The sequence below is a fragment of the Rhinolophus sinicus genome, linkage group LG10 (assembly GCF_036562045.2).
Source record: "Rhinolophus sinicus isolate RSC01 linkage group LG10, ASM3656204v1, whole genome shotgun sequence".
Classification (NCBI taxonomy): domain Eukaryota; kingdom Metazoa; phylum Chordata; class Mammalia; order Chiroptera; family Rhinolophidae; genus Rhinolophus; species Rhinolophus sinicus.
Window position 1 is genome coordinate 92,425,824 of NC_133759.1, and position 14,778 is coordinate 92,440,601.

Here is a 14,778-nt window from a genome sequence, read left to right on the forward strand (position 1 = left end):
CCGCTCGGCCTGTACATTCCGCGCCCGCCGCGGCGCTGGGGGTAGAAGGCGGGTGCGGGCTGGCGGCGCGGCCGGGAGTGTGCGTGTGCGCGAGTGTAGTGCGCGGCCCCCCTTCCCGGCATTCCTCCGCAGCCGGGACAACGTGGTGCCTCCCCGCGCGGGGAGCGGCATGTGACCGCACAGCCGCGCTCTCCACGCCTTCTCCCTCTTTTTTTTTTTTTTTTTTTTTTTTTTTGGTGTTTTTGGGCCTGGTCTTTTGGGGAGGTGGGGGTGCGGGAAGTCCTAGCGGAGCCGTGTCAGCGTGGGGAGAGAGGCGGTGAAGAATATGGAGGCTCGTCTGGGCCTCCCTTTGCGGAGAATAGACCGTCGCCTTGGGTTGGGGGCGCGCCCTCTCTTCTCGGTTTGCAGGCGCATAAGGGCAAAGTGGTTCTGGATTCTTCGGTTTGGAGTCCTTTTGAAGTGGACCAATACCAAAACCCGTTTGAAGCTAGAATGATGGCTTGTGGCCATAGCCCTAATGCTTTTTTCAAAACTCCTCCCCTTCTGCAGTCGCTGGTTGAAGCTGACTGGTTTAAACCATCGAAATGGGGAAAGTGGAAGGGGGGTGCTTAATACCTTCACATTCAAGGGAGTAGAATCATTCGTAGTCGTAGGAAAACCAGAACAGCCAATTCTGAAAATGGCGTGTTGCAATTTTTATTTCTTTTAAGGTTGCTTCATTTGGAGGAGGAGACACTTGGGGTTTACTAATAGTACCTCAAACCGTGTTCTCTTCCTTCTGCCCTTCCCCCCTTTCCCTTCCAGAGCCCTCTTATGCAAAGGGCATTGCCGAAACCTCCATTTTCTTGCATATCCCTCTTGATCCACCCACTGAAGGAGGGAAAGCAACTTTAAGACACTCTTTGGTCCTTCCCCCATCTTAAAACTCAAAGGGGTATAATCATCCCCAGGAGAGAGCACTCCTCAGAAGTTTAAATGGGGCTATTCACCCTGGCTGCTGCTGCTTAGCCAATGGTGAGCCTGCCTTGTGGGTTTTAAATCAGCCATGACATCAGGTGGTATTGGGTGCCTGAGCTGGCATTTTGTGCAAATCCAGGGACCCTTGATAGGGTGCGTCATGGGTTATTGATCGCGGGAAGAAGACAAGGTTGGCTGGCATCTCACCTTTTCTTCCAGGGGAGAAGCCAACTTGCATTAAATGCCTAAAGCAAAATTCTGAGTCTGGTAGGTTTGCTCTGTTGTTTTTCTGGAATCTTAAGTCAAGAAAGTGTCTTCTCTATTCATTGGTTTTGAACGTTTGGGATAGTCTTTGACAGACTGAATTAGCCCAGTAGCTTCTCTTTTTAAGCCTGTAGTTAGGGCTTGGATGCTTTTTGAGGGAGAATTCTGTGATTGACTTGTCTGTCTGGTAGGGTTCGATGGGGGCCCTGTCTTTGGAGTCTACATGGACAGCTAAGGCCCTTTTCTAGCCCTGGTTTTATTTGCAGCTTGGACAAGTTTAAATGTGACACCAGTGGAGTGGCAGTATGGTCTTGGGAGTTTTTGTGTTCTGTAATGCATATGTTTTTGGGAGTCTACAAAAATGAGTGCCTCATAAGCAAGCTAAAACCTTTCCAAAGCTTGTTGCAAATGCCTATTTTTAGCTCTCCTTTTGGCTCAGATGCTAGTGTTTTAGTTCTGTAAGGGACACATGCAGTAACTAGTAATAAAAGATGTTTTTCGATAATCCACCCTTGTAGGGTTCTCTATTCTGGTTTAAGCTTCCACGTCTTACCTTTGTAGTTTCAAATCTTGGGATTTGCATTTTGGCTTGTTGTATTTGCCTCCCCTAGAATATTTTGAAAACGTTTAAAAGTTTTTCCTTATCCTAGCCACAACTCTAAGTGTAATGGGAGAGACACAAGATGTTTTCATTAAAAGAAAAAATGATGTATATATAGCAAAAGTTCTGGGGTCGAAACTGTGTGGGTTCAAATTCCAGCTCTTACCACTTGCTAACTGTGCCTCCTTGGGCAAGTTCCTTAACTGTTCTGTGCCTCAGCTTCCCCATTTGTATACTGGGGATTAAAATATGATTTATCTGCCTCTTGAGGCTGTTGTGAGCATTTATTGTGATATGTGTAAAGCTTTAGCGCAGTGCCTGGCATGTGGTAGCTGTTATACCAAGTCTGGGAAACAGACTAGGACTTTCCGGAACTTTTTCTGGGTCTTTGTTTTCCCCACCTGTCATTTGAGGGGGTTGGGGAATGCAGTGCTCCTTGCCTTTTCTGGTATTGTTGGTGTTGTATCAATACTCCATGAAATATATGGGATCATCTCCTTAAAAATGGACTTTTGCTTATCCACAGGCATAAAAGGCATGTTATGGATAATCCTAACGGTTGGTAACCCAAAGAATTGGCTATTTTTGCTTTGGAATGTGGTATGATGAATGTTTTAAAAATACGTTTTAAATAGTTTACGTGCCTTTCATTAAGATTACCTCGGGATCAAGATTACCTTCGGGAGAGTGCACAGGTGCTTCGGGGCTGTGGGGAAAGGCTAGTTTAACTGAACTAAAAGTTTGCTGTGGCTTGCGCACTTGTAGTGGGTTGAGACTTGAGAGTGTATCATCACCACAAGCTTCCACCCACCCCAGCAGGGGGAATCAGTGGGTTGATTGTGTAGAAATTAACTTCTGTATAGTAAGAAAACCAACCAACCAGTGCTGTAGTCTTTTCCTTGATTTTTTTTTTTTTTTTTTTTTTTTTTTTTTTTTGGCTTTTGAGTCTTTATTAATTGGAACTGAAAGTTTTTATGTAGGGTGAAAAGTTGTGAGAGAGACTGCTGAGTCCAAGTGTGGAGAAGCTTAGCAAAGACAAAAACTTCTCTTGCAAGGGTGCAGATTTCTTTTTAAAGGAAAGTCGGGGGTAGGGTCTGAGACTTGAGTGTTTATGTTCTGGGCATTGCTTTTTCTTTACCTTTGAAGTGTAGCTAACTGATGGCACAAGACAAAACAAAAAAAAGGGGGGGGGGTTATAATCTCGCCTAACCCATGGCAACCCCCAGGGATTCACTGCCCCATTGAACTGGCCTCAAGTAAACCTCCACTCTCCTTCCTCAGGTCACCTCCCCCACACACACACACACACAATCTTGTACTAGATGGGGCATCTGTGTGGATTTGAGCCTCAGTCTTCACTGTGTGAAGACCTCAGAGCTACTTCAGGCCCTGGCCCCTCCCCTACCACAAGAAAGTAGACTGGATGGAAGTAAGAACTCTGCCCTGGAATCATACAGGCTGTACTTTTGAGTCCCAGCTTTGTTTCTTTTGCTGCTGCTGCTTTTCTTTTATTGAGGTATAATTGCCATACAATATTAGTTTTAGGTGTACAACATAATGATTCTGTATTTGTATATATACAGTTTTGCATCTATAGCATGTTGTGCAATCTTGGGTGAATTAATTACTCAGCCCCTCTGAGCCACCGTTACTCTCAAAATGAGAATGATGGTTACTATTTCAGAAGGTCGTGGGAATTAAAGAAGATAATATTTATAAAGCCTGGCACAGAGCATCTGTTACGTGCTACCTTTTTTTTTTTTTTTTTAAGATTTTTATTGGGGAAGGGGAACAGGACTTTATTGGGGAACAATGGTCAAATTGTTGTCCTTTCAATCTTAGTTGTGGGGGGTTCTGTTTAGCTTCAAGTTGTTGTTCTTTCAGTCTTAGTTGTGGAGGGCGCAGCTCAGCTCCAGGTGCAGTTGCCGTTGCTAGTTGCAGGGGTCACAGCCCACCATCCCTTGCGGGAGTCGAACCGGCAACCTTGTGGTTGAGAGGACAGGCTCCAACCAACTGAGCTATCCGGGAGCTCAGCGGCAGCTTAGCTCAAGGTGCCGTGTTCAATTTTAGTTGCAGGGGGCGCTGCCCACCATCCCTTGCGGGAGTCGAGGAATTGAACTGGCAGCCTTGTGGTTGAGAGCCCACTGGCCCATGTGGGAATCGAACTGGCAGCCTTCGGAGTTAGGAGCATGGAGCTCTAACCACCTGAGCCACTGGGCCGGCCCCTACGTGCTACCTATTTAACAACCTACTTAACAATTGCTGTTTTTAACTTTGTTTTGTTTTTTAAAGATTTTATTGGGGGAAGGCGGACAGGACTTTATTGGGGAATAGTGTGTACTTCCAGGACTTTTCCAAGTCAAGTTGTCCTTTCAGTCTTAGTTGTGGAGGGTACAGCTCAGCTCCAGGTCCACTTGCTGTTCTTAGTTGCAGGGGGCGCAGCCCACCATCCTTCACGGGAATGGAGAAGTCGAACCAGCAACCTTGTGGTTGAGAGCCCGCGTTCCAGCCAACTGAGCCATATGGCACTGGCCCATGTGGAGATCGAACCGGCAACCTTCGGCGTTAGGAGCACGGAGGTCCAACCGCCTGAGCCACAGGGCCGGCCCCTGTTTTTAACTTTATAATAAAATTATCACCATTGTTAGAATTTGTTAGTTCTTCTTCTGATTCTGCTCATGACCAGCATCGTGGACACCAGCAACCCCTACGCTTACTCTGCACCTCTGTTTCTTCATCTGTGAAACAATGGAATTGGATTCGGTCTAAATGTCAAAGTTTTTTTAGTATCAAAAACACTTTTTTCAATAAACCCCTTCCCCATAAAAAGGAACACAAGCAGAGGTTTTTATATGTATGTTTATATCTCCTGTAGTGGGTAAGAACTCCAGTTTTGAATCCAAGCTCTGTGAGGGCTGGAGAGACTCTTCTGGCTTCAGGAACTTAGGCTGTTCACTTGAGGGTCCATGTCAGACATCGTGGAGCAACTACATTATGTGCCTTACAATGTGATAATAGGAAGTACACAGCACTGTTGGAAAAGTTCCCCCCACCAAATAAAAATGGAACCCAAACCTAATAGAATCATAGATCTGTGGGGATAGAGGAACAAATTGTGAGGTAGCAGTTTTCCAGTTTTTGAATGTGAGAAATTCTGTAGAACAGATTATGTTATCAGTCAATAAATGGCATATTTGAAAAAGGGAACTGTTACCGTGTTTACCCGAAAATAAGACCTAGCTGGACAATCAGCTCTAATGCGTCTTTTGGAGCAAAAATTAACATAAGACCCAGTTTTACTTTACTATAATATAAGACTGGGTATACTATGTAATATAATATATAATTAATATAATAAAAAATACTGGGTCTTATATAAGACCAGGTCTTACATTAATTTTTGCTCCAAAAGACGCATTAGAGCTGATTGTCCAGTTAGGTCTTATTTTTGGGGAAACACGGTATAGATGAAAAGAGTTGAGGCATCAATCAAATGAATTGTGTGAATCTTGTTTGGATCCTGATTCAAACAAATCAGTTATAAGAAGGTATTTTGGTGGCAGTTGAGGAAATCTGATCACTTTATTAAGGAATTTGTCAGGGCTGATAAAGGAATTATGATTGTTTTTGTTTGTTTTAAACTCCATAACTGGTTATATTATGCACCTTGGCTGAGAACTGCTAGGTTTGCCTGATTAGGGCTTAAAGCTCTTTTCCTGTAGTTCAGATCACTTTCTCTTCTTGTGAAGAATGCACACAATTAGGACACCCTCTGAAGGGGCCACGTGAGGAAGGCCTTCACCAGGAACCTTCGACTGCCCTGCCAGGTCTTCTAGGCAAGGAGTTACAGTGCCTGCCTGCTTGGGAGGGAGAGGTTATGGGGTGATTAGGAGGTGATTCCAGGCCCGTGGGAGGTGGAGGGTAGTCTCAGCTGTCTTGAACCCTGACCCTCCCGCCTACCCCTCCTGCAGTGGGACCTAAGCTAGAGTAAACTTCATAGCTGTTACCCAGCACTGTTTTCCTCCCTTTGGGAGGTGGGTAGGAAGAGGAGGAACAGCCAGCCTGAAACCACAAAAACCTCTTTAAAATGGAGAGCTTGGCAGATGGGAGTTCCCCCATTTGCAAAATCCAAGACAAGCTCAAAGGGGGTAATTAGAGTGTTGGGGCCTCCAGAGGGCTCACAGGTGCCTCAATCTGGGCTCACAAACCTCTCTGGCTGGTCCATAGTGATCTTAGGGAGTGGCCAAGAAAGAGGATGGCCTTACCTTGCTGGGGGTTCATGATAGAAAATAAGTTTTGGCACCTGGCTAATGAAAGTATAGGAAACAATGGGGTGAAGGAGCAAAGGGGATAGGTGATGGAATTAAAATCAGAACATGGGCAAAGTGCTTCTCTCTGCTCTCACTTTGTGGCGTAAGACAGCTTACATAATCTCTTTTCCTTATTCACAGAATGGGACTAACCCATGATGAGGTGGATTTGAGAATCAAATTGATACCGAGTATGGGGTAGCCCAACACATGATTAAGGGGTTTATATTCCAGAAGATGCTTTCCAAAGCTAGATGTGTGTAGTTTGAGGTAGTCACCTATTCTGAAGGGTTACCTATTCCTTTCCTAAGTGAGGATGGGTAATCAGGAGGTAGCTTCGTTTTCAAGTAGCTCTATTTGTAGTAGTTACCAGGGTCAACTGGCCAACTTTTCGTGGCAGATAGCTTCGGGAGAGTCTCCCTGTGGGATTTTCCCAGAACCAAGACAGTCTTGATGTAGTACCTTTCTTTTGGCTGTGCCTTTGGACTGGCAAAGCCTTAGGTGCTGGGGATGAAGAGTGTGGGTCTGGATTGAAGAATCTTGTAAAGCCAGCCGTATAAATCTGTCATGTGTGGGAGGGGCTTCCCCATCTCAGTTTGGGGTACTATTGGTAAAACCAGATGACGCCTCCATCAGAAGCCTTATTTATAGGGTGCTTTGTATTAACCCTCCAAACTTGTGGTGGCAGCCACCTTACCCTCCAGACATACTGCACTTTGAGGTAGCCTTTTCTCCTCCCTGCTTTAAAATTAAAGTTTCAAGATTCCCAGGAACTGAAGTCCCACATGGGTGGGAGCCATCTGGATGAATGGCTTTGTATGGTTTTTGCTCTCTCTGTCACATATGCTAGCTTATTGAAGCTCCCAATAACTCTGAGATTAGTAATAGTGATATATTTATTGTATTATAGTAAAATAAGACCGGGCCTTGTATTAATTTTTGCTCCAAAAGGCACATTAGAGTTGATGGTCCAGTTAGGTCTTATTTTCGGGGAAACGTAGTAATTACCATTTATTGGATGCTTTCCGAGTGCTGTCCCATTTAATCAGCTCAGCAGGTGCTCTTATCCCCACTTCACAGATGAGGAAAGTAAAGACTCAGGAGGGGGTTAATAAGCAACTCTGTCCTTCTCATTGCTCAGACTAAAAATCTTGGGCTCATCCTTGCCTGTTTCTCTGTAGTTTACATACTTTTGGCTCCTAAAAACTACATCCAAAGCTAAATGATTCTTACCGCCTCTTCTGTTGTCAGCTTGGTCCGTGCACCATTGCTTCTCACCTAGATTGTTGCAGCATCCTCCTAACTGGTCTCCTCTCACTCCTGCTGAAAACCCTCTCCTGGCTTCTCATAGGGGAGTAAAATCTGGAGCCCTCAGTGTGCCCTCTAACACTGTGCTTGATCTGGTTCCCCACAAGCTCCGACATCTTTCACCACTTTTCCCTACCAACAGCATCGGTCCTTGCTTTTCCTAGAGCACATTATGCACTCTCCTGCTTCATGGCTTTTGTTCTGGAATGCTCCACCCCCAGCCACATGGCTCACACCCTCACTTTCTTCAGGTTCCTCTTCAAATAACACTGATGGTGAGGCCTTCCCAGACCACCCTGCATGAAATAGTAAGCCAGCACCCCATACTCCATCTCTCTTGGCCTGTTTCATTTTCGTTCTTAGCTCTTAGCACCATTGGGTCAGAAGCTTTGCGATTTGACCACTGCTGTGTTCCCAGCACCTACAACACACTTGGCACATAGTAGGCAGCTTAGTAATTAGTGAAGAAATAGATGAATCTCATACTTTAACAGCAACATTTCAGCATATTTTTAATCTGGCATACAGGCTACCACAGTTAATAATAAAAATCCGTGTTGGCAAAGGGCACACATACAATCCCGTACGGATGGTGCTGTATAAGAAAAGTATGGTGTGGGGTTCTTTGGGAGTGTGGCAGGGTACCCAATTCAGTTTAGGTCAGAAGTCTTTCTGGAAGAAGCTATGGCTAAGCTGAAATGGGAGGGATAGGTAGAAGTTACCTGAGAAAAGGCCTGGGGTTCAGCGAACAGTAATTCCCTGTGGCTGTAGTGTAGCTGACTGGAAAAGTAAATTCTGATTTTAACAGGAAGGCACTTGAGAGCCATTGGAGATTTTTTTTTTTTTTTTAAGATTTTATTGGGGAAGGGGAACAGGACTTTATTGGGGAACAGTGTGCACTTCCAGGACTTTTCTCCAAGTCAAGTTGTTGTCCTTTCAATCTTAGTTGTGGAGGGTTCTGTTTAGCTTCAAGTTGCTGTCCTTTCAGTCTTAGTTGTGGAGGGTGCAGCTGAGCTCCAGGTCCAGTTGCCATTTTCTAGTTGCAGGGGGCACAGCCCACCATCCCTTGTGGGAGTTGAACCGGCAACCCTGTGGTTGAGAAGACACGCTCCAACCAACTGAGCCATCCGGGAGCTCAGTGGCAGCTCAGCTCAGTTTTAGTTGCAGGGGGCGCTGCCCACCATCCCTTGCGGGACTCGAGGAATTGAACTGGCAACCTTGTGGTTGAGAGCCCACTGGCCCATGTGGGAATCGAACCGGCAGCCTTCGGAGTTAGGAGCACGGGAGCTCTAACCGCCTGAGCCACCGGGCCGGCCGCCATTGAAGATTTTAAGCGAGGGAGCTTATCTGGCCTTGTGGCAGAACCTGTTAGCTTAAGAATAGATGGTTTGGGGTTTCCTGTCTGACCCTTTGGGACATTGTTCCCAGCTTACAAAAGGGAACAGACTTCCAAGTCATTCCTGAATTGTAGGTCTTGGGCAATTATCAGCTGTCATCCTTGAAGGGTAGGGAGTGGCTCTGGTTTATGTGATTTCTCTGACCTTTCCGAACGCCAGGTGAGCTGGAATGCATCTCATTGGCTGGAAGAAGCACAATTACTGAAGGATTGGCCTAGGCTGAGCTCACGCTTATGCTTAGAGCCACCAGCCTGCTTGTCCCTGCTGCAGCTTGCTAGGTGGGACAAGGAGGAGGGCCGGGAAGTAGTGGCAGCGAGACAGGCTTCCAGGTGACAGTCCCCCTTTCCCCTAGGGGAGGACCACATCGAGGCTGCCTGCTACCAGCTACTCTGCAGCTGGGCTTCGTGGGTTCTTTCACAGATAGCCATGTGTACAAGGTGTCCTTCCCATCAGAGCCTCCTCCCTCTGCTGAATTCAGCTGCTTTACACCTGTGCTGAGGACGGGGGTTTGCAGTTGCCCTTACATTGGTTATTGTAGTGAGTTCCTGAGAGTTCTGGGCTATAGAGTCAGACTGTTGCAGCCCAATGCACAGTTGTCAACTCTGTCCCCTTACTGTGCCCTCCGGGGCTTGGATTTTCTTTCCATCCTTTCAGAGAAGGAGTGTAGAGCTGGAAGGGACCCCAGAAGTCATTCTAAATCCTGAATGTACCAAGTTAGGTACTAAAGGCCCAGAAAGGGAATAACTGCTCAAAATCAGTCAGTTCAAAGCAGGGCTGAGACTTGATCACACGTCTCTTGACACCCATTCCAATTCGGTTTTCACTCCACATCTGGAGAAGTAGAATGGGGTGGTTGTACGTGAACTTTGGGGTCAGTCAACCACAGTTTGAGTTAACCTAGCCACCGTGTTTCTCCGAAAATAAGACTAGGTCTTATATTTATTTTTAATCCAAAAGACGCATTAGGGCTTATGTTCAGGAGGTGTCACCCTGAAAAATCATGCTAGGGCTTATTTTCCGGTGAGGTCTTATTTTCGGGGAAACACGGCACTTAACAACTGAGTATCCTTGGACAGGTTGGAAACTTCTGGGCTTCAGTAAACGGAGTTACATGTAGAATACCCACATACTGGCGTAGAAAGTGAGCTGGATAAATATGAGTGCTCAGCCTGAGCCTGGTGAATAATGAACAACAAATGATAATTGTAAGAGTATTGATGATTCTTTTTTTGAGGCCTGAATTTGTCCCAGGTCTTCAGTTGGCTAACAGACATCAGGTGCTAAAGCCAGCTTTCCTGTCTGCCTGGGTCCTCTGCCCCTCCATCTCCTCTGTTTGGTCCTGAGCCTACACGGGAATGCAGCCCATGCCACTTCTTAGAGCCAGCTCTTCTGACCCTGCCGTGGGCTGTCATGCACCTCCATAGAGGAGGGGAATTTAAGGAATCACGGGGATATAATCCTGCAGTGAGAAGCCCACGTGGTATTTGGGAAGGTGCTGGTGATAGAATGTCAGTGAGAGATGGGCTCATGGCTTTGCATGGAAACCCTCCCACTCCGTCTTTGGTGTCTTTCTGCAGCTTTGGGTGTCTTTGGGGGTGCGGAGGTCTCTGCTTTTCTATTCTGTGTATAAATACAGCAATATGAGGAAGAGAAACCAATTATGTGGATGGAATAGTAGCCTGGTTTGGTTTTTGCCTGAAGTAGAGCAGAGTGTGGGAGGTGGAGTTTGGACGTGGTGACAGCAAGGTTTGGCGGTGAGCAGCTGAGTGCTGCTTCTAGGGGATGTGGGAGGGACACAGGAAATCATGGACACACAGAGGAGGCGGCTGGCTCGCCGGGACTCATGCACCTTTCTGTGAGGAGGGAATGGTGGAAGGAACTAGGATGATTTTGCCAGAGAATCAAAGCTGGAGGTGGGTGGATACTGGTTGTTCTGAAATAAAGCATTTGAATATGACCCTTCATGTGGCCCTCTGGGTAAAACTGATGGCAGGTGGGAGGTGAGAGGTGGAGGGTGAGTAGGTTTTGGCTCTGGTCAAGTAGTAACTTTCAGCAGTGCCCTTAAATGGATTCAGTTGCTACAGGAGGTACTGAATTCTTGGACGAGGTGATATTTAAACAGTTTGGGTAGCGATTTGCTTTTGGGCTCTGTAGCTGCAAATTTGCAGAGTACTTTGCTAGATTTGTTCATTCAGAAAATTTTGCGTACTTGCTAGGTGTCATGCCCTGTAATTCAGGGGTAAACCAGACACATTGCTGCCATGATGGGGCTTATATCGTAAAAGGCAGAAGTCACAAGTGGGCATCCTCCACCTACCTTCTCAGGCCCAGTCCAGTCTACTGACAGATTTTGATTGGTCTTGCATTAAAAACTATTCAATCACCTATATTTTTATATTTTTATTTTTATTGTTATTTTTTAAAGATTTTATTGGGGAAGGGGAACAGGACTTTATTGGGGAACAGTGTGTACTTCCAGGCCTTTTTTCCAAGTCAAGTTATTGTCCTTTCGATCTTAGTTGTGGAGGGCGCAGCTCAGCTCCAGGTCCAGTTGCCGTTTTCTAGTTGCAGGGGGCACAGCCCACCATCCCTTGTGGAAGTCGAACTGGCAACCTTTTTGGTTGAGAGGATGCGCTCCAACCAACTGAGCCATCCAGGAGCTCAGCGCCAGCTCAGCTCAAAGTGCCATGTTCAATCTTTAGTTGCAGGGGGCGCTGCCCACCATCCTTTGCCAGACTCGAGGAGTTGAACCAGCAACCTTGTGGTTGAGAGCCCACTGGCCCCTGTGGGAATCAAACTGGCAGCCTTTGGAGTTAGGTGAATGGAGCTCTAACCTCCTGAGCCACCGGGCTGGCCCACCTATATTTTTAAATCAAGAAAATTTATCTGGAGACTTAGAGATTTGCAGCTTCTCTTTAAAAAGCAAGACTCTGAATATGCAAAAAAAAAAAAAAAAAAAAAGCCATTGAATTGCATACTTTAAATGGGTGAATAGGACAGTATGTGAAATAATAAAGCTGTTATGGGAAAAGAATGAGACAACCTGGCCACACTGAGCCTGTTTCTTTATGACTGTTCTTCAGTAGCGAAACCTAGTCCCCCTTTAGACAAGGACACCAGCATGAGGCCTACAGGCTCAAACTTGGTATGTTTTATATCGTCCAAAGGGGAGGGGACAGCATCTAACCTGACTGCAAACTGAGCAGCATCCTGTGGGAGGAGAGTGAGAGGACAGGGTGGGGAAGACTTGGAGGCCTAGGGCAGGAACTGCAACTCCTAGAGGGGAGAACGAGTATGATGGGGAGATAGGACGCCTCTGGGCATTGTACCCTAAGGCCCCGGAGGGGCAGTAGAGAGATGAGAGCTAAGGGATGGGGCTGCTAGGGAAACTGGGCTATGGTAGGCCCCAGTGAGCCTTTGCTCCACTTCCTCCATCTGTGAAATGGGTATAGCATCTTTAATCTGTCTTTAAGGCCCCTTCCAGCTCAAATACCCTGTTAGGCATCGGACTGGCTAAGGCAGATGTTGTATCTTGGGGTGGAAAGGGGAAAGGTCCTGGCTGGAGGCCTTGTGTATCATGGCCCTGCTCTTTGGGCATTGGAACTCACTGGAATATTAAATTCTCTCTGGGGGCCACAGACACTGGAGAGAGACTTGTCCAAGGCAGGCCTGCTCCTCACACAGTTGTTGGTATGAGCCCTGTGTAAGGGTAGAGTATAGAGTCAGGGCAGGAAAACTGGAGACCAGCCTTCTAGTCCCAGCTCTTTGGCTCACTTGCTAAGACACCTTGGGCAACTTACTGAACCTCTGGACTCCCTTTCCCTCTTCTGAAAATGAAGGTGATTAAGTTTGAAGACCTTTCAAGATCCTTTCCCACTAAGATTAAGTTCTATATATCAGATTGGAGGTCAAGACTGCAGTTTGCAAGAAAGATGTCATCTAATTGGGGTTGTTTTCCCTCCCTGATTGGACAAGCTTTCCAGTGAGTCATCCCCAAGAGCTTGGCCAAGGCTGTGGGATACTTCTACCCAGGGATGGCGCGTTCTGCCCTAGCCTTCTGGGAAACACTGCCTAAAATGGGCTGCCCCAGAAGTGGGTGAGTGCTGAGGAGCGAGCGGTATGGAAAGACTGGTGGCCCATCTCTTGGCAGGAATGTTATTGAGAAGATTCTGACACCCTGTACCTGGTTTGATTAGGTGTTTCCTGAGAAACCCCCTTCTGGCCCTAAAATAGAACCTTGGTCTGGGGGAGACCGGGGTCAAAGTATCAACCAACTGGCTGTGCAGAAGGGAAGCTGACCATCTCAAGAGACAGGATTCAGAGTCCCCAGGCGTGTCTAGAGAAGCACTAGGGTGTGAGCCTACGCTTTGTGTAAAAGGAGCTCGCTGGCTGCTACCAGAGTGAAAGCCATTCATTTCAAACGTTCATTTGAGTAACCTACTAAATGTTAGACCATGGGGTACTGGTGGGAACAAGACGGAAGGGACCTACCCTCATGGTTTCCCTTCTCCTGGGGAGAAACAGTAAACCAGCAGTGTAGTTCTGGTTATCATCCCAGAACTTAATACAGCCATTTGATTCACCGATTTGTTGGTCAGTATTTGGACAGGGCTCAGCCAAGCATTTCTTCTTTTCTACATGGCAGTGATAGAGGTGGCACATGTTCTGGTTTGGAAGGGCCACCACAGTTTCAGTCACCTGTTTGGTAGTGATGGCTGGAACTGGAGTGAGTGCCTTCAGAGGCCCTCTCCAGCGTGGTGGTTTCGGAGTAGTGTGTTTTACTACGCAGTGGCTTAGGGATCCCAGAGACAGTGTTCCAGGAGACAGGGAGTGGATGCTGTCAGTATTTTATGGTTCTGGGCCTGAGCACTAGCACAGCATCGGGTACCATATTGTGTTGATAGAGGTCACAGATCCTGCAGAGAATGGCAGGAAGGGGACACAGGCCCCTTTCAATGAGAAGAGGATCGATTTTCAATCATCTTGCAAACTACAGGGCAGTTGCTGATAGTGCTAAGTGCTGTGAAAGAAACAAAGTGAGGCAATGGAACAGACAAGTGTTGGGGGGTTGTGGCTTGGGGCAGCTTTAGTCAAGGTGTCAGGAAATGCCTCTACGGTGAGATTGGTAAGGAGCTTGGTGATGAGCATTGTCGCCTGGAGGAACATCAAGTCTTCCTTGGTGAGTACTTGAATTTAGCATTCTCCAAGGAACGCACTGAGGTTTGTATGAGTGGGAGGCGAGGGGCTCAAAAAATCAGAAAAGCAAGAGGCATTTGAAGTCCAGCTTAGGAAGTTTGGATCCTGTTCTGAAAATAATGAAAGAAGTGGCATGATCTTATTTCTGCTTCAGGATTTCTTCATTCTGTGGAGAATGGACTGGGGTGGGGACAGGAAGAAACCAGGCTGGAAGCAGGGAGACTGCTTTGGAGACTTCTTCAGTAGTCCAGGAAAAAGATGGAAAGGAATGGATGATGGCATAGTGGCTTGTTTGGGCCTGGTTTATTGATTTATTTATTTTTTTAACTGTTTTCCCGAAGACTAGGCCACTAAAAGAGGAAGTTTTCTGATTGCCATTTCTTACTTCTTTCTCTCTTCTCAAACTGTCCAGAAACCAGGTTAGTTGCACTATACCCATTAATCTGAAGGGTGGACTGAGGCAGGCAGGTGTTTTTCCCTGGGTTCTGGGTGTCTTGGCCCCAGAGCCAGAAGTGTTGGTTTTTCGTTGCCTGGAACAGCTTCCCTTGGTCTGTGCCATGCTCCATGCCCTAGCATGGAGGTGGGTGAATGTCCTGGGGACACCAGCAGCAGCTGGGACATGGGTGGTGGGGCCTGGAGGGGCGGGGTGAGCCTGACCTGGCTTTTCTATGCCAGTTTTCTGTCCCTGACTTCTTGTCAGAAACTGCGGTGGCTTTTTTATTTCAGGTAAGATCTTCAGGGTGGG

At 46.8% G+C, this 14,778-nt stretch overlaps 1 protein-coding gene across 3 annotated transcripts in view; it reads left to right on the plus strand.

The window, feature by feature from the left end:
* The window catches only part of LARP1 (La ribonucleoprotein 1, translational regulator), an 84,578-nt gene that overhangs the window by 30,838 nt on the left and 38,962 nt on the right, over window positions 1-14,778 (plus strand). The gene's annotated exons all lie outside the window — the stretch shown is intronic.